Source organism: Delphinapterus leucas, chromosome 18 (genome assembly GCF_059928025.1).
Source record: "Delphinapterus leucas isolate spDelLeu-1000000601 "Yukka" chromosome 18, BTC_Dleu_Yukka2, whole genome shotgun sequence".
Classification (NCBI taxonomy): Eukaryota; Metazoa; Chordata; class Mammalia; order Artiodactyla; family Monodontidae; genus Delphinapterus; species Delphinapterus leucas.
The window spans coordinates 69381642-69402303 of NC_143146.1; the positions used below are offsets into that span (position 1 = coordinate 69381642).

The window sequence follows — 20662 nt, forward strand, 5'->3', positions numbered from 1 at the left end:
TAATTATGATAGTTTTGATAGCTTTTTGTGTTCCCCTGGGAGTTGAAGACATATATATGTATGTGTATTTTCTAATCCTGAAGTCATGATACAATAGTCTATCTTGCTTATAGACATAAAAAGTGGGGCCACACTGTCCTTGAATCAAATCGATTCCCTTCCTTTGATTCTTACAACTCATCTACCTCCCTCACATTCTTTATAAATGTGGAGCTCTTTTTTTTGTTTGGTTTTGTTTTCTTGGTTTATATGTGGTTTTTAAAATATATTTCTAAATTAATAGGCTTTATTTTTAGTCCAGTTTTAGGTTTACAGAAAAACTGGGTGGAAAGGACAGGACAGAGTCCCCAAATATTGCATTTCCCTCTTTCCCCACCTGTAACACTATTTTCCCTATTATTAACATCTTTCATTAATGTGGTACATTTGTTGCAATTGATGAATCAATATTAATACATTATTAACTGAAATCCATAGTTTACATTAGGGTTCACTCTTTCTACTGTGCATTCTGTGGATTTTGACAAATATATTATGATATATATCCACCATTATAGTGTCATACAGAATAGTTTCATCACCCTGAAAATCCCATGTACCACCAATTCCTGTCTCTATCCCTCCCCCTGAATCCCTGGCAATCACTGATCTTCTCACTGTCTCCATAGTTTTGTTTTTTCCAGGATGTCATATAGTTAGAATACAGTATGTAGCATTCTCAAATTGCCTTCTTTCACTTTAGCAGTATGTATATAAGTTTTCTCCATATTTTTTTATGGCTTGGTAGCTCATTTCTTTTAAATACTGAATAACATTTACTTCATTTACCTACTGAAGTATATTTTGGTTGCTTCCAAGTTTTGGCAATTATGAACAAAGCTGAAACAAACATTTGCATGCAGGATTTTGTGTGGATATAAGTTTTCAATTCATTTGGGTAAATACTGAGGAGCACAACTGCAGAATTATACAGTAAGAGTGTTTCATTTTGTAAGAAATTGTCAAACTGTCTTCCAAAGCGGTTTTGCCACTTTGCATTTTCACCAGTGATGGATAAGCGTTCCTGTTTCTTCACATCCTCACCAGCATTTAGTATTGTCAGTATTTTGAATTGTAGACATTATAACAAGTATGTAGTGGTATGTCATTGTTGGCTTAATTTGCAATTCCCTAATGAAAGATAATGTTGAGCATCTTTTCATATACTTATGAAAATTTGTCAATATACATCTTCTTTGGTGAGTGTTCAGATTCTTTGCCCATTTTAAAATGGGTTGTTTTCTTATGGTTGAGTTTTAAGAGTTCTCTGAATATTTTAAATACCAGTCTTTTATCAGATATACGTTATTCAAATATTTTTTTAGCTTATCTTTTCATTCTTTTAACAGTGTCTTTCGCAGAGCAGAAGTTTTGAATTTTTAAAGTCTGACTTACCAATATTTTCTTTCATGGATTATGGTTTTGGTGTTGTATCTAAACAGCCATCTTCAAACTCAAGGTCACCTACATTTTCTTATATGTTATCTTCTAGGAGTTTTATAGTTTTGTGTTTTAAATTTAGGTCTATGGTCCTTCTTGAGTTAATATTTGTAAAATGTGAAAAAGCTATTTCTAGATTTATTTTTTTGCATGCAGATGTCCAGTTGTTTCAGGACCATTTGTTGAAAAGACTATCCCTTTTCCTTTGAATTGCTTCTGTTCCTTTGTCAAAGACCAGATGATTAAACCTGTGTTGGTATATTTCTGGGTTCTCTATTCTGGAGCTTATTTTATTATCAAAAATTGTGATTATTTATCACCTTTTGCTTCATAGTATTATTGGTTATTAATAATTTCCTTGTTGTTTTATTCAGGTAAAATTTACATGCAGGAAAAAGCACAGACCCCTTCCTTTTTCATACCTGATGAGACTCTTGATTTTTTAAGTACAACAATATGAAACAGCTGATATTTTATAATGTAATATTTATAACTATGGGAAAAACCTTTTAAAAAGTGAAAGCCCATCTTACTGTGAGCTTATTTTTCTGTAGAGTAGAGGTTGTCACCATCATGATTGCCAGTGTCAAGACCAAATATACTATAGGTGGATTTGGTTCAGTTTAGTTTGAATCCAAGGTGTGTGCTGCATACACTTGTCATGCTTTATGCAAATCACTTAATCAAGAATCAGCTTCTGCAGTTAAAGAAATGGAAATAATTATGCATACCAGTCAGGACTGTGATAAGGATTAATGATAAAATATACTTGAAAGGGCTTTTGTAAAATGTGAAACCCTACAGAGATGCTGGGTGTTGTTCTTATTAACTAATAGAACTTGAAAGGACTATTTTAAAGATCAGTACATCTAGCTGTCACCAGACAGCTGATGGTTTCAAACCAGCAACTGAAGCATTAAAAGATATTAAACTCACTAATAATGCTTTTATAAGTGCCTTCCAGAGAAAAAGTTTCCACCAAATTCCATCAAACTGTGCTGAAGTTTGTTACTCTAAGCCATACTACTCTATGTCTAATTTAAATCTTTCATGCTATATTGTTTTTTATCCTATCTTTGGTTAAAAACTTTAAGATTCCTCTCAAATTTTGTACTGTAAAGAATAATACTTGGGGAATAGACAATTAATATGCATTTGTGGATAACTGGCATGTGGTTTTCATTTTTCTTAAGAGAATTAGCAGATATAAGGCAGATATCTGAATAAGGCAGATTAATTGATTATAGTTTATCAACCATCAAGAGAGCAGCACCAACAATAATTCAAAATATCTGAACTAAAAATTGCTAACTGGTATAGAAACAATGTATTCCAACTGACCTAATTTCACTAAACTACCCACTAGTTTGTTAATTCATTCAATGCAGTGTTAAGGCTCCCACTGGGCTGTATAATCTGGTAGAATCAAAATACATTGGAAAGAGACCTGTTATCTCAAGGCCTTTGCAGTTGAGGAGATCAGTCCCATATTGATTTGGGGGCACTATTACTTAGACCTATAAACATCATTCTGCTTGAGCATTAGACAGTGTGGCTGGCAAGGAGGAAGAGGGGCATCCTGGTAGAAGAAATGACATATGCAAAAGCACAGCAGTTCAGGGTGCCTTGGCCACCTTTGTATCCATTTCTTCTTTTCCCCATCCCCCAAATATAGAATCTTGTTCAATGTGGGTTGGATATCTGGTTATCTCATCCTGATTTTGAGTTCAATGCTGGCCCAGCTGGCACAGTGATAAAGGAATGTGTGCATAAAGTCTATTGCTCCAGAGCTCACTGGATTGGCCAGATAGTTGCTCAGCTGCAGGAAAGAAAGGACTGGCAAACATATAAATCTAACATTAACATGAAATTGTAATAACTTAGTGAATAAAAATAGCTCTTTTGAGAACTTTTCAAATGTAAGATTTCTAAATTTTTCATAGTGCAGAGACATTAAAAAAAAAAAAACCAGAAGACAAGTGATAGTAGATAGTGAAAATGTAAAAGGACTTTGCAATTCATAAAGGGCTAAATTAATTTAATTTATATTGCTTATTGACTCATAAAAAATGTAATGATTTTTCATTTTGAATCTAAATCTCTTCATTTCTGAAAATTTCAATCACATAGTTGTATTGATCTCCCTGGAAGCTTTTTGATTTGGATACTAAGAATTAGCTACATTTTAAAGAAATGACCAGATCTCTCTCTGAGGTTTTTCCTGTGCAAGATTCTACATCCCGCTTCCTCTGGTTAAAAGCAGCAGGGAGATGGTGGCAGTGGGATTAATTTCAAGAACCTTCGTATCTACCCAAAATGAATTCACTGGTTATGCAGAGCAGAAAAGGAAGTTTGACAGCTAAACTCACATATATCCAATATGCTGAAATTCTGTTTGACAGTTGATTTTGAAAGATTTTTTTCAAAACATATACGTTAAGCCACATGTTTCAAAAACTGAGAGCAATGAAATCCTTGATATGATCCAGGAGACATAAATATTAGGTGCTTCAGAAACTAAAACAAGACGGATTGCTAGTATCAAACTCACTACCCATATTCTCCAAACACTTTTGACAGCCTCCACCATCAGTAAAATATTTTTAAATATATCCTCAACATATATACTCATTTGATTATTTGTATATCATTTATTACTAACTTATTATTGTATACATTATAAAACATATGCAAAAATAGAAATTTTAAAAAGAATGAAATAAGGGGGAACTAAATTGTATTTTAAATGACTATTTTTAATAGTTGAAGACTATCATTAGCTAAGTCAATTTAGGAGTGAGACTCTTTGTTAATGGTAATGGATAAAAATCCATATATAAGATTATCTTCTCAGAAATTTCTAAAAATAGTTAAACTAGTTCTTATAAGAGCCAGTAAGTTGATTTTTATCTCTTAACGGAGTTCAGATAAAGTTCATAGTAGAGCAGGGGCCATTCAGACGTTTTCTTGTTCACCTGTGCTTATATTTTTATTATTGTCTGCATTTCCTGGTTTCTTTGCAGGATCCTTTTCATTAACTTCTCCCTTATGTGAAGGTTACTTAAGTTAAAGCTAGATAACATAATCCACAAAGCCACTTAAATAAAGCACATAGAAACTGTAATATGTGCAGTTTCTGGACTTGGTTAGAGGGGCAAGATGGCCTAGACTTGGTTATAGGGGCAAAAGCATGAAGGAATGATTGGAAATTAAGTTGTGAGGACGAGTTCATTCTTGTTGCTATTAATATTTAGCACCTTAAGCTTTAATTAGAGTCAATATAGCACAAAACAATAGAAGACATTCATCAAAGGTTATACTGCAAGCAAATAATTTTATAAACTACAATGCAAGATTGCTATCCAGTATTTATTTTTTATTTACTTAATCTTTGTTTTTCCATTCATCTCTCCACCCCTCTCCCCTCTCGCAACCACCTGTTTGATCTCTGTATCTATATCTCTGTTTCTATGTTGTTATGTTTGTTCACTTGTTTTGTTTTTTAGATTCCACATATAAGTGAAATCAAAGTATTTGTCTTTCTTTGTCTGACACTTCACTTAGCATAACACCTTCCAGGTCCATTCATGTTGTCGCAAACAGCAATACTTTATTTTTTTATGGCTGAATAATATCCTATTGTATATACATACCACAACTTTTTTACCCATTCATCTATCGATGGGCACCTAGACTGCTTCCATATCTTGGCTGTTGTGAATAATGCTGCAATGAACATAAAGGTGCATATATCTTTTCAAATTAGTGTTTTTGTTTCCTTTGGAAAAACACCCAGAAGTGGAATTGCTGGATCATATGGTAGTTCTATTTTTAATTTTTTGAGGAATCTCCATACTGTTTTCCACAGTGGCTGCACCAGCTTACATTCTCACCAACATTGTACCAGGGTTCCCTTTTCTCCACATACTCACCAACACTTGTTGTTGTCTTTTTGATAACAGCTGTTCTGACAGGTGTGAGGTGGTATCTCATGATTTTGATTTGCATTTCCCTGATAATTAGTGATGCTGACCATCTTTTCATGTGTCTGTTGGCTACTTTTATGTCTTCTTTGGAAAAACGTCTATTCAGGTCCCCTACCCATTTTTTAATCAGGGTTGTTTATTTTTAACGTTGACTTGTATGAGTTATTTGTATATTTTAGATATTAACCCCTTATAAGAGATATCATTTGCAAATGCCTTCTCCTATTCAGTAGATGGTCTTTTCATTTTATTGATAGTTTCCTTCTCTGTGCAAAAGCCTTTTAGTTTGATGTAGTCCCATTCGTTTATTTTTGTTTATGTTGCCCTGGTCTGAGGAGACATATTCAAAAAAGTATTGCTAAGACCTATGTCAAAGTGCACACTGCCTATGTTTTCTTCTAGGATTTTTATGGTTTCAGGTCTAATATTTGAATCTTTAATCCAGTTTGAGTTTATTTTTGTATATGGTGTAAGAAAGTAGTTTAGTTTGATTCTTTTGCATTTAGCTATCCAGTTTTCCCAACACCATTTATTGAAGAGGTCGCCTTTTCCTCATTGTATATTCTTGCCTCCTTTGTCATAGATTAATTGACCAGAGAAGTGTGGGTTCACTTCTTGGCTCTCTATTCTCTTCCATTGATCTCTGTGTCTGTTTTTTGTGCAGTACCATACTGTTTTGATGACTGTAGCTTTGTAGTATAGTTTGATATCTGAAAGTGTGGTACCTCCAGCTTTGTTCATCTTTCTCAAGATTGTTTTGGCTATTTGGGGTCTTTTGTGTTCCATAAACATTTTAGAATTATTTGTTCTAGTTATGTGAAAAATGCCATTGGTGTTTTGATAGAGATTTCATTGACTCTGTAGATTGCTTTGGGTAGTATGGTCATTTTAACAATATTAATTATGACCCATGAGCATGGTGTATCTTTCCATTTGTGTTGTCTTCAGTGTCTTACAGTTTTCCAAGTACAGTTCTCTTACCTCCATAGTTGGATTTATTCCCAGGTATTTTTTCTTTTTGATGCAATTGTAAATGAAGTTGTTTTCTTAATTTCTCTTTCTGATACTGTATAGAAATGGAACAGATTTCTGTATATTACTTTTGTGTCCTGCAACGTTACTAATTTATTAGTTCAATAGGTTTTTGGTGGCATCTTTAGGATTTTCTATGTACAGTGTCAAACCATTGGCAGTTACAGTTTTACTCTTCCTTTCCAATTTCGATTCCTTTTGTTTCTTTTTCATGTCTGATTGCTATGGATAGGACTTCTAATACTAGGTTGAATAAAAGTGGCAAGAGTGGGCATCCATGTCTTGTTCCTGATCTTAGAGGAAATGCTTTCAGCTTTTCACCATTGAGTATGATGCTGGCTATAGGTTTGCCATATATGGCCTTAATTGTGTTGAGGTATATCCCCTCTATTCTCACTTTGTTGAGAGTATTTATCATAAATGGAGGCTGAATTTTGTCAAAAGCTTTTTCTGCATCTATTGAGATGATCATATAATCTTTATTCTTTAATTTATTAATGTGATATATTACATTGATTTGTGGATATTAAACCATACTTGCACCCCTGGGATAAATCCCACTTGATCATGATGTATGATCCTTTTAATGTAGTGTTAAATTCGGATTGCTAATATTTTGCTAAGGATTTCTGCATCTATGTTCATCAGTAATATTGACCTGTAATTTTCTTTTTTGTGGTGTCTTTGCCTAGTTTTGGTATCAGGATGATGTTGGCCTCATAGAATATGTCTGTAAGTGTCCTTCCTCTGCAATTTTTTGGAATAGTTTGAGAAGGAAAGGCATTAATTCTTGTTTAAATGTTTGGTAGAATTTACCCGTGAAGCTGTCTGGTCCTGGACTTCTGTTTGTTGGGATTTCTTTTATTACTGATTCAATTTCATTACTGGTAATTGGTCTGTTCATACTTTGTATTTCTTCCTGATTCAGTCTTGGGAGATTGTATGTTTCTAGGAATTTATCCATTTCTTCTAGTTTGTCCTTTATATTGGTGTATAACTGTTTATAGTAATCTTTTATGATCCTTTGTATTTTTGTGCTGTCAGTTGTAACTTCCTTTTCATTTCTGATTTTATTTATTTGGGCTCTCTCTCTTTCCTTCTTGATGAGTCTAGCTAAAGGTTGTTATTCAGTATTTAAAAACAAGCCAATAAACATACAATAATCTCATTAAAAAGAAGCCATGTAAACAATTAACAAGGCAATTTATTCCAAAAGTAAACATGAAAATTAATGAAGTGATTTACATTTTTAAATAATTCCTCCAATAAATTATAGACAAACTGTGTTAAGACCATTAGGGTTATTTTTATATATTATAGGCAAATATTTATATATACAAAATATGTAGGTATATATACCATTACAGTGGTTTTAGATTGAAAATACAACAACTTGTGCTTTTGGGGTCTGCATCCCTAGGTAAATAATTCTATCAAGTTTAGAAATACATCTCAAAAATATTTTCCCTCTTTTTCATTCATTATGTTTCCACATTTCTAAGTAGAAATGAAATATTCTTTTTGGTCCTTAATCTAGTTTGAAAGCATCTATTGATATAATCTGATAAATATTAGAAATGGTTCCTTGATGTCAAAATCTCCTGGGTGAAACTGTGGCAAAAGTCCTCCCTCTGGTATGACCTGTGGTTTCACCTATTATGGATTTAAAAGTTTGCCTTTTTTGTATTCACATCAATATAACAAACTTGATGGCATTTTGGAAATATAACACTTACTACTGGAGAAGCACTTGCTTTTTAAGGTGCTTTGAATTAATCACAGTTTTCCACACAGCACCCTGTGAAATAAGACACAGCCCCTCATCCCTTCACTCACCACCCCTGCACACCTCTCAGCTGGTGCTTCCCAAATTTTTCACATTTTGCAGGCAACATTCATGATTTCTGTCACATTCTGTACCACCTACACTATTATTTATTTAATATTTTTAGGGACAACCTTTCTTTTTAATTTAATTATAATCTCAGCTAATTACTCTGAAATCACAGTTGTATGGGCTATTTTTATCCTAATACATTATATACATACATATAAAAATATTATTTTTGCCCACCAACATTATATACAATATGCTTTGGGAAACAGATGCCTAAGAGCAGGGTCCCAGGACATTGGTGGCAAGAGAAAGGTAAAAAGCAAGGCCAGAGGGTGCCCTAAATACAGATATTTTCTGAATCAGTTTCCCCAGTTGAACTAATAAAGGAACAATCTATTTCAGTTATATTTGATATTCTTATAAGGTACAATTAATAAATTATCTTCTTTTATTCCAAACATCTCCCAGAATACCTTTCTACTTCAAAACATGTCCAACAAAACCTTAGTATCTGTTGCCATAATTGTTATTGGAGATGTGCAGTGACTTTCAGGAAAATCAAGGTTTTTGTACATACAAGGACAGCCATATTTTCAGCCACTAGTCTTATGGGAACTTTAGCAAATGTTTTTTTTTTTTTTTTATAGTGGGATAAATACCTCCATATTTTTCCCTAAACAGCTCAGGGAAAAACTGACTTTAACCTACATTTTGGTGAAATAAAACTGCTATTCCTGAGTAGAATTAACTCATATATGTGTTGTTTTGTTTGTTTGCCTCAAGATAAACTAAATATAGGATGCATGATTTTAATATAATGTGACAGATTTCCATTTGCTACACATAGAAATTAATTTCATTATTTGATACTTTACATTTTATAAAATAGGGTTCCTCCCTTCAAAGCTTTTCCAGACTAGATGGGGAGACAAAACTAATAAACATGAACCAATAAATTAAAAATCAAGTGCAATCTATTTAATTGTGGAAACGGTATGTAATTCCATGAAACTGAATTTACTTCATATTGATTCAAAAGTCAGTATTAGAATTTTTTCCTGTTAGTTTTCTTTCTCATATAAAAATTCTACAAAGAGTTATATTTTATATTTTTGTAGCTGTTTGATAAATGCTACATAAAATCAGATCCCTTCAGAGGTTTTCTTTTCTTCTTCTTTTTTTTTTTTTCTATTGTGACTACGCAGGGCATTCTAACCATGAAGCAAAAAAATAGGAAATGGATCAGGAGGAAAAAATTTCCATCTAATTTTGTATTATCTTTGAAAAGGAGGCTGAAGTTGCTAATCTGAATAGCTATTTTATGCATACAGTTTTTACTGTACAGTAATAGAAGGAAAAAATCCTTAGAAAAATGTGAAAAATAAAGACAATTAAAATATATCTCAAGGTATATTTCTGCAACTCTTAAGATACATATTGTTTATTCAATAGAATAAATTGACCAGTAAGCTCCCTTTATGACTTACTATGTGTATAAAGCATGGATACAATGGAGTATTGACCTCACAGACATTTTTTCAAGATTTGTAAATGAACAGCTTGGCATGTACAGTATTAGATATTTAACTAGAGCACACATTTCCCAGGGAGCTATAATCTTTATGTGAATTTAAATGGTAACACTTTTTTTTCTATATAGATACAGGCTGTACCTTATATTTTTAATGTTTATAGTTAATGAGCAGAGATGTTTCTTAATAAATGCATTATCTAGGCTTCTCAGGGGTTGACTGGGGCTACAGTAGCCTAGATTATTCTTGTAATTAGAGCAGGAACCCCCATAACTATCACTATTCACTATAGGGACTTAAAGGAATAGAGAGCAGAGGCTACAGAGCCATGATTCTTCGTTACAATAATGTAGAAATGGAATATGTGTCTTGGGTCATTTACTACATTGAAGTTTACATTTAGAAAATAGTATAGAAGCTATTTAGAAATGTAGTTTATAACCTAGAGCCATTTGAAAAAGTTGCATTATACCAAAGAAAATCTGGTACCCAGAAAGAGAACCTAGGGACAATTAAAAATTGAAGATTAGGATATTACTCTGCAGGCAGTGGAATAAAAGAGATATTTCACTCTGCCTGTTTAAGTAAATACACAATTATTTATATCTGTTTTTGCTTTTCAATTTAATTAATATTTCCTAGGCTTTGATATGTCCCAGCAGGCTGCTAACTTCAGATCATTGGTCTAATATTCCCCCTTGTTCTTTTCTTTCTCAACCATCTATGCACTGAGTTTTTCTCAGTAATTTCCCTGTTCTCATAAGCTCTTAATTCCCCGAAGAAGAATACTTCTGGGTCCTCTTAAATTTTACCCTTCTCACATCTAGTCATTTTGCAAAAGGTGAACAGATTTCTGTGGCTGGCAGGCACATGCTATAGAGCAGGTCACGTCTCATTTCTGGACTCCTGCATAGCACCTTTATCCCCTGGAAAGAGGGAAAGGGGTATAAGGGTCCACTGCCCACATTAGAACCTGTTCAACTTTCTGTTAGAGAGCTGGTGAACTGGAACACAAAATAACTGCTGGCAACAATGGGGCAAGAGTGTGGTACAGTAAAGAAGGAGCATGGCCCAAGTCTCTCTGACTCCTGGAAGAGAGTGTCTGAGTTGTGTAACCAATATATAATATAAGATATGCAGAAAGATACAGGCACTACAGACAGTTACTACACTTAATTTTTAACTATCTATACATTAGAAATTCTTGTTCATTCTCAAAAGCAAAATAACCTTAAAATATAATAAGTTGAATTTGTGATATAGATTTTAGGGATTGAAAGAATTTGGTTCATTTTGTGAAGAGTTCCTCACCTGGGTAATTGTGATGGGATGTAATATGAATTTTAATTGCCAAGCCAACCAAAAATGAAGATAATTCTACATGTCATTCCTTAATGCATAAAACTCATCAGAATGGAATCTCAGATCTTCAGAGAGAAGCAGATGTCTTCCCCTTATGTATCTGCTAAATGCCCAGAAACTTCAAAATGTGCACAGAAGCACCTATCAGACACCAGACTGGAAATCCTGCCAATCCTTGAGGATTGGAATCTCCACCAAAGGATTCCTCCTTAGGGACACCCAAAGCAAGGTGCAATGCAATGCCTCCAAATCTCAGGACGCCTGGCGGTATGAGCATCATGAATGATGTTAAGAAGAAGCATCTAATGGGAGCACATCATTTACTACCATAGGAACAGTAGAAGGTAGTGTTTATATTTCCTCCCCTGAGCCACGTCTCTCTACACATCTTTCAATCAGAGCTTCAAAGAAAATTTCAAAACAAATCCTGAACAAAACCCAGCATAATGTTTTTTTTTTTTTTTCCAACCATGACTGTATAACCCTTGCTGCTGATAAAGAACTCAGTATGTGCAAGGTGACAGACGCTTCATTTGCTAAGTCTGGGAAGAGGAAGAAATGGGGGGTTACGCTTTCCCACAGCTGCCCCTCTATGAAACTCCTCTATAGGAACCTCAGTTGGGAGATTTCCCTCAAATTAAGCCAACAGCCTATAATCTGATAAAGAAGAAAGATTTGCATTATGAAGAGAGTTTCAGTAAATATTTTGGAAACAAATTAGAAAAGGGCAAGAGTGAACAAAAAGCAATCCATCTAGTGATGAGTTGTTACCTAACTACAGTAGGAATGATTCTTGCAAACGTTTGAAGAATGGTTCCTCTACATTCTGTTTTAATACATTATAATACTCTTGTCAAGAAAAATGAGGGAAAAGAAGGTCATTAGTAAGCTTTTATATGGGGGTAAAATTGGTAACATAAATTACAAAGTTCAAATCATCTATCGGTATCTTGATACATTCCCAAATTTTGCTTATTCTGTGCCAAGATCAATGGTATTACCATCCAACTGATAGAAAAATCAAGTCCTCAAATAATATAACTTGCACTTGAGAATAAGCAGCTGGATGTTAGGAACTGTGACTTCCTGTCCCATATTTTTTCACTAATGCCTTTACTGATGCAGTGCCAGAGGGAGGCCTAGCTTAAAAAGAGCCAATGAAACAGAATAGTCATTACATTAAACTTGTGCTTAGAAATAGCGACATGCTGGCTTTTTCTTTAGATAGCAGATTTTTTTTTTTTAATTAATTTATTTATTTATGGCTGTGTTGGGTCTTCGTTTCTGTGCGAGGGCTTTCTCTAGTTGTGGCAAGCGGGGGTCACTCTTCCTCGTGGTACGCGGGCCTCTCACTATCGCAGCGTCTCTTGTTGCCGAGCACAGGCTCCGGACGCGCAGGCTCAGTAATTATGGCTCATGGGCCCAGTTGCTCCACAGCATGTGGGATCTTCCCAGACCAGGGCTCGAACCCGTGTCCCCAGCATTGGCAGGCAGATTCTGAACCACTGCGCCACCAGGGAAGCCCTAGATAGCAGATTTTTAACACAAAGAAGCATAACTCTCTTTATTCATTTTATTTTATCTGTATTTTAACCTACTAATCAAAAGGAAAATTAATATTTCTGTCTCAAAGTTTAGTTAATAATTTATTCTGTTGCCATTTTATCATAACCAAAATAAATACAGTACAAGAAATAATCAGTATAATTTATAGTATAGTATATTATAGTTTGAAACTCAAATAATGTAAATCCATTACACTTTAAATTCATGATGAAATACTCCTGTAATTATAATTTCCTGACTGATGCAGGCTTTTTTTAAACCTTTCTTCTAACTGAGATGTTACCTCTATATGCTGAAGCTTACTTTCTATTCGCTTTCTCCTCATTTAATGCTTTTTTCCTCTAACTTCATGACCTAATTATTATATAAAATTATTAAATCCTTAAAATTTCTTTAGAATCATTCCCATTATTAGCCATAGACCCTCCCTTCAGGGAGGGCTTCCTAGAGATGATTTTTTTCTTACTAATCTGCATAAGCTCTTCATGTCATGATATTTATATATATTTACAGTCATATTTAATATTGTCAAACGGTTCTTCAAAGTATTTGACCATTTTACACTTTTACCAGTGAGATGTAAATGGGAAGTAGCACTAAAATTTACATTGCTCTTCTTGGTTTTTGACAAAGAATAACATTGATACAACATCATATACAAGATTATTTGAGTTTCACAAGATTTTTCTAGACCTGATGCTAAATAAATGGGGCTTTTGGCTATTTACACTCAGTTAAATCAGATGGCTAGTTTACCCAAAGAGAAGTTCCCGTATTCATTTTCTCTTCCATTTCTATTAATACAGTAATGGTTACTGGTAGTTTAAAAAACTGTAAGGCAGATATATAGGAAAAATCAATTCCTTAGCTTAGTATGTCATTAGAATAATTCTGTCCAAAAATAAAGCTCAAATATATTTCTTATTCAGTTTATTCTAAAATTTATATAGACATATATGAAAGCAACCCTACTGTAATTAGGTAACAACTCATCACTAGATGGATACACACACACACACACATACATATATAAACTATATATAAACACACAATCAATAAATCTTTTTGAAACGTAAGGTAAAAATCTTCCTTGGATAAATATATAGCTACATGTAAACTCTGTAAATTATGTTGAGGCCTTATAAATATATTAAATAGACGACCTTATACATTTAGTGTATTCACTCTTTAATCTCCTCATTCATATGCTGGGACTTTCTGATATATTCAACAACCCAAGAAACTAATTCTTACTCAATTATTTAGTGCCTGGTGCTAGATAGCAGTCCTGTGCAGACAGGGGACACCACGGTACCAAAGCTAGATTGGACCACCAAGTGAAATTAAATTGATAGCTTACCTCTGGCACTATATGATTTCTCTTAAATGTTTGATATCCCTAGGAACTATTTAAGAAAAGTTTCAGAGCTCTTCTTTCTAACATTTTATTACAAATAATTGCCCCAGGAGTGTGCTAATCACCTTACAGAACTTTACAAAAGTCATTTGACCCCAGTGAGCTAGATGGTAGCTTACCTACCACTGACACCAAATCACACTCAATGCCCCCAGTCATCACTGGCATTTCTGAAGTTCATCCCAGGCCTTCCATACCTGTTTACTACCCTCTCTGCAAGTCCAAGCTTCCTCTCTTTGTCTTCATCATGATTTACTGTAAGTACCAAAGCAAGATGGCCAGAGTCCCCATAGAAACACACATCGTGATAAAAGACTCCATGCTGCAGAGTGACTGGGAACTACTACTGAGGAATAATGCCTCTAAGTTAATAATGCCTGTTGAACAAAGTCACTTTAGTTTCCCAGGTGTTTTCTCCCTAACACCTCATGCTCTAAAATATCCTAAATATTCATTTAAATGATGGACAAAGACTGAAATCCCTAAATACCAATATCATTAAAAACAATCTCTTCATTTCCTAAAGATATGCAAACGCACAAACACATTTTGACATTTTATTAATAGTTAGTGATGTATGGCCCTATGTAGTGACTTCTAAGAGAAGCATCAGTGATTTCAAGAGAAGGGGGACTCCCAGCATGAGATGTGCGCAGGGCATTTAACACAGCTATTTTGACACTGGGGATGTTTTGACCCTGTTTTTATAAGCACGAGTGTTTCAAACAAAGTATACTGACTTTGAAGAAAAAATACCAGAGCAAATTTTATTAGCCAATAGATCAATTCTCTATACAATGCAGGTGAGCCACTTTTACTTTTGTCCACTTTCATTTTAATTTTTCTGAAATGATCCATTGCTATCACCTTTCTATATAAATTAACTGAAGACTGGACTCCTGGAGCAATTTTTGTCCATATTAAGTTTTATCAATTATAGCTTGACCACTGTAAATTTGCTCTTTTGGCCATTATTTCTATGAAATTCCATTTTCTATAATCTAAATATTACCAAACTTTAATTCTTCTGTTGATTTATAGTCCATAACAGATTCCACCTTGTGCAGTTTTAGCTGTCAGTTATATTTTGTGTTTATTACTTATGCTAGATCTAATTTTCCCTGAATCACTATTAGTTGTTTTCACAAAGATGTCATCATTCTTCACTGTGCTCTCCAGTTAAAATTTAGCCATTTTCAGTGTTATTTTGTGTTTGTTATTCTTATCAGAATATTTGTTAGGAATCTTATTTAAGAGTTGGGCCTTTGTATTTATTTCTTGGAACCAAAATATTAGTGGTGGGTGTAGGCACCAGGCAGGGTGGAAGCATTCTGCTTCAGCAATGTATCTTTAAACCATGACCAAGTGAAGCTTCAATAAAGTTTTGGAGAAAAGCCAATAAGTGCAGTAAAGCACAAGAATTGCACTGTGGGAATATTGGAGGGGCACTCAACGGCTTGCTTAAGATATAGAAGAATAAGAGATTACTGAACCATCAAATTAGACAACTAAGAAGAAGCTGAAAACTGAAGCCACAATACAAAGTTATTTAGTGTACATGCTAGAACCTATATAATATGGTAAGTGATAGCAGGCCTGCTATAAGCTAGATGAAATGAGAAATAGACTATGGAAGGATGGAATTCGGACACTGCAAGGATTGCCTACTAACAGGTAGTACCTAAGGGCAGTACCCCTTCTACTGCCTAATTCTATAAAAAACCTCCAGCTGGGAACTAGATGTCTCTGACCTGGCAAATTTCTCACTTCTCCCAGGTTACTTTGACAAATAATTTTCAGGAGGCGTGGGGGAACTGGCTGTATTCACCATGCCCTTGATAATGTGAGCTTCCACACCTCTTCTTTGCAGGCTCCACAGAAGTGAAAGTGAGAACAGCCTTAAAAACAATAGTACACAATGTTTAACATAAAATGAAGTGCTATGATTATGAAAGGGGAAAATCTTTGCTTATACAGGGTCTTCAGAAATGCCAGAAACTGTGCTAGTGGCTGAACTTGTATGGAAATCTAGACTTAGTCTCTGAGTCTAGGCCGTTAGAGAAGATGAGGAGGTATAAAACATTGTGGTATGTTCTATAACAGGTATAGGTACAAGTGTTTTAAAAGCACAAAGGAGAAAGTAATTAATCAGGCATGGCAAAGCCTTCCAAAGAAGGTGGCATTGATTTGGGTCTTGAAGGATGAATAACTAGGAAGTTGCTTATTAGAGAAGGAAGAGAAGAGAATAGCTAGGATATTCTGGATCAAGTCCGTGGCTATGAGTTGAGGTTAATGTCAATAATGATGCCCATCTATGCAATCTTTTGATCTGTTTTGAGGCAGAGTCCTGAGCTGAGTGAGAATCTGCAGGAGTCTATGGGCAATTGACGCTCTCATGCTCTCTCCATTCCCAGGTTCGGAGGCACAGATCACTGATCACAGTGGTATGCAAAGATTCCAGAATCCATGGGGAATTTGCTTTCTTTAAACTTTACTGGTATAGCTCTGTATTTAAAGTCACCAAATAGATTACATAATTTATCAAAATACAACTTTTTTAAATCTTTTTTTTTAATTTGACCAAAAGCAACAAAGTGGCTGACTTTAAAAAAATAGTGAAAAAAATCCTTAGCAGTATCTTACCCCGTTCATTTTTAACAGCTCCTGCAACACTTATGCTCAGTATAATTCTTGGTGACAGGGTTTCCTTTGTTGTTTTTCTCTTCTCAACTCCCAACTATCATGCTAGGAAATCCTCTAAAATTTATAATTTTACTTATAATTATTAATTGATATTTTTATCATATAGCATATTTGTAAAACATGGTTTCAATTTTTTTTAATGAGTCATTTTAGGTAAATCTGTCCTTTTACCCACAAAATTAACATTGTTTTGCTATATGCATAGTTCATTTTTTTAACCAATATATAGTGATAGCTTTGCACTCCAGAATGAATAAGACAGGATCCCTGACCTTTGGAGAGCTTAGAGGTGTACATTTTAAAACTTTTCCTAATTATTAAGCATGAGAAGTTAAAAGTACTATATGATTTCAGAAGAAAAAGAGATTTATTATTTTTTTGTGGAGAATCCAGGAAAGCATTATGGAGGAAGTGCCATTTGACCTGGGCTTAAGTGTTGGATAGACAATGAACACATAGGAATGGAAAAAGGTTATTCTAGGTAAAGAGAAAAATAAAATAAGGCCATATAAGCCAAGAGGTACATGTAGCCACACTGGAGAATAAACAGATGTTTACAGTCACTTGAGGGCACGGTCATAAAGAAAATTATGGATGAAAGAGCTTTCTCAGTTTAAAAAAAACAAAAAAAAAAGCCCATAGGAAATAGCTGAAATAAATGTGAAGATTTGACTTTTTAAATTTGGATATAATATCTTCAAAAATCACCACTTACACACATTAAACCCAAAATTTACACTGGCTCTAGATCTCATAAGAAAAAGGTAACACTGAAATGAGGTTCAGAACCAAATAACATTCAAGAATATAAACCATCTATTATACTCACATAGCAATGGAAATGCTACCTCAGCTATGAATATTTTTTAAAAACCTGAAGTGAGATATTAAGCTGCTGAAGTTTAAAAATATGACCAGTTTTTTCAGGCTGACTGAGAAAACCAAAGGCCAGATTGTGTTACTCTTCAATTTGTGGCTGTGGTTTCAGCAGAAAGAAATGTTAGTCATTATATGGTTAGTCACATTATATGGTACAATAATGGCCCTGGGGTGGGGTTATTATCAAATAATGACACCTTTGAAACTGTTTGACTAATGCTGTAAATTATCTCTGTATTGTACAAAAAGCATTACAGTATGATTTTTTGATGACTTTGGATTGCAAAGGATTAGCAAGTAGTGCTCAAAAGCAGCTAATTTAGGGGATTTAAAATGAAGAGCAGTCTGGAGTTTCATGGCTATTCACTGAACTTGATACACTGGCAGAAGGCAGTAAAGACCTTCAGTCAGGTACGCCAGCACAGATCTCTCGAATCCAATTTGTAATACACATTTAAAGTCACTCATAAAGACATTTTAAAAACAGAAGAAATGTAATGGAGTAAAAGAAGCATTTCTAAGTAATGCAATTAAAAAAATAACAGGAAAGAGTATTTCTGGCAATAATCACAGGGACTGCACACAGAGTCTGTCAAGGGAAAAACACCTTCAATTTGGAAGCAAACAGCTGTAGAACAAACGGAATAAAAGAACTCAAGTAAATAATTTTTATCAGAGTGTCAAAAACCTGTTCAGGTTCTTTGCAAAGATTTTGAACTCTAAGTCCTATAGATCATTTCTTTTCTTTTTCTTCTTCTTTTTTTAATCTAAATTAACAACATTCAGGATTTCATCTTTGTGCAAAGCTGACATCTATCTGTTAGGAATCCAGACCAAAAAAGAAAAATCCTTCCAAGTTTATCTGGATTAATAACTTTACAAACTTATGAACTTCTATAGCAAACTCAAAGAAAAAACTGAAAAAAGTTAAGGAGGTAACACAGAAAGACAAGATTCTTAAGCATTTTTTTTAATGCAATGGCAGCAACAGTGGCCTTGGAGAGAAATAACACTTTTCTAAAGCTTACTAATGCCTACACTGAAGGCATTGAGAAAAATACACCATCCATACAAAGAATGTAAGTCTGTGGAACTACTGTCAACAGATTGCAGAAGAGACATGGAAAGAACTCAAACCAAACACAAAATTGCATTTAATTGTGTGGGACTTTATCTGAAGGGCTCTGATTTTGTGTTTCTAAATCCTTTCAGTCTAACCAAAGCCTAAAAGTAAAAAGCTAAAACTTACCTGATAATGTTACTGATTCTGAAATATATATATTTAAGTTAAAGATGAGCAATGAGGGATTTTAAGAACTTTTAAATGGTGGACAGCTTGTGTGCACAAAAGGATTCTTTAGTTATATACTCTCTAAGGTGGTTGGTTCTCTCTGGGATGTTGCTGCCAAGACCTGTTCAACTTCACCTGGCAATAATTTTTATGATGCCTGAAAGGACCCCTTAATTGTGGCCCAATGTTCACAAGATTTATTATTCAATTCTCCCACATTTTCAGGTGGCATTTCCCATGTTTTTAGTTATCCTAGATTCTGTTGAAAGGGGGAAAAACAAACAAAAGCAGTCCTTTCTTCTTTTAAAAGCTAATTCTTTTCCATTTTAAATAATTTCCTCTGTTTCCTTAAGATGTTATGTTTCGAAACAGTCTATATAGAGACTGTTTTGGCCTTTTTAAAAAAGTCTAAACTAAAACCTTTGAATTTAAGTTTTCAAACCAAGTTAAAGTTCTGTTTGGGAAAAAAAATTTTATATAAAAAAACTTTCAAAAAAGTTACAATGTGGCATAGCTGGGTAGACAGGTAAGTAAATATATTCTATTCTTAGGATACTACCTACAATGTAAGTGATTGTCTTAATTTATATCAAGCTAACAGAATCTGAAAATAATATCCACATATAGCTCACGCTTATGTAATAAAATACCATAGACTGGGTGGTTTAAACAACAGACATGAATTTCTCACAGTTCTGGAGGCTGGAAAGTCCAAGATCAAGGCACCAGCAAATTTGGTTCTTGGTGAGGGCTCTCTTCCTGGTTCACAGATGGTTGTCTTCTCCCTGTGTCCCTATATGGCAGAGAGAAGAAGCTCTGGTGTCTCTTCATCTTCTTAGAAGGGCACTAATCCCATTATGGGGACTCTACCATCATGACCTCATCTAAACCTAATTACCTCCCAAAGGCCTCACCTCCTAATACTCACATTGGGGGTTAGTTATTCAACATATGATTTTAGGGAGAACACATTTAGTCCATAAAACCAATTACATGATATTTTGAGGCACCTTAACTTCTCTCTTCTCTAGCTTTACTGTATTCCAATTGTATTCAAATCCTTTCAAAGCTAAGGTGTCTCTGAACGTCAAGTTTTGTGCTTAAATGAAACTTCTTTTAGCTGAAAAAAATAGGTGGTACTTTGGCGAAATAAAACATAACATTATCAAGAAACTTCCCAAAGCTTCCCATTCTGAGTTTCCAATAAAGAACAAAGTAGCAGTTCAAAAAACATTTCCAGACCACCCAGTATACAGTATACACAGTGCTAGTACTGGGATTATAAAGATAAATGACACACAATTACTGTCCTGAAGAAAGTATAACAAATAATAAAACAGTAAATCTTATCAAGAATTTGAATTCATAAACTTCAGAAAAGCAAGCAATCATTTCCCTGAATAAGCTCATTGCAAAATTAATGGTTACAAGACTTTTAAAAACATTTTTGTAGAATACTATATGCAACCTCAAAAGGAGATTTTTCTTTTCTGGATCTGTATAGGGTTATTATGCTACTTGGAAATAATCATTTCTTGGAAATAATCACAAGTCATTTAAATGCCAAAGTGAAGTTTG

General features: G+C 34.1%; 1 protein-coding gene across 1 annotated transcript in view; it reads right to left on the reverse strand.

Moving 5' to 3' along the window:
• Window positions 1–20440, reverse strand: part of RFC3 (replication factor C subunit 3) — a 234856-nt gene extending 214416 nt beyond the window's left edge. Inside the window, exon 1 of the transcript XR_016388721.1 lies at window positions 19776–20440. The gene's annotated coding sequence lies outside the window, so the exon portion shown is untranslated. The remainder of the gene's footprint in view (window positions 1–19775) is intronic.
• Window positions 20441–20662: the final 222 nt, after the last annotated feature.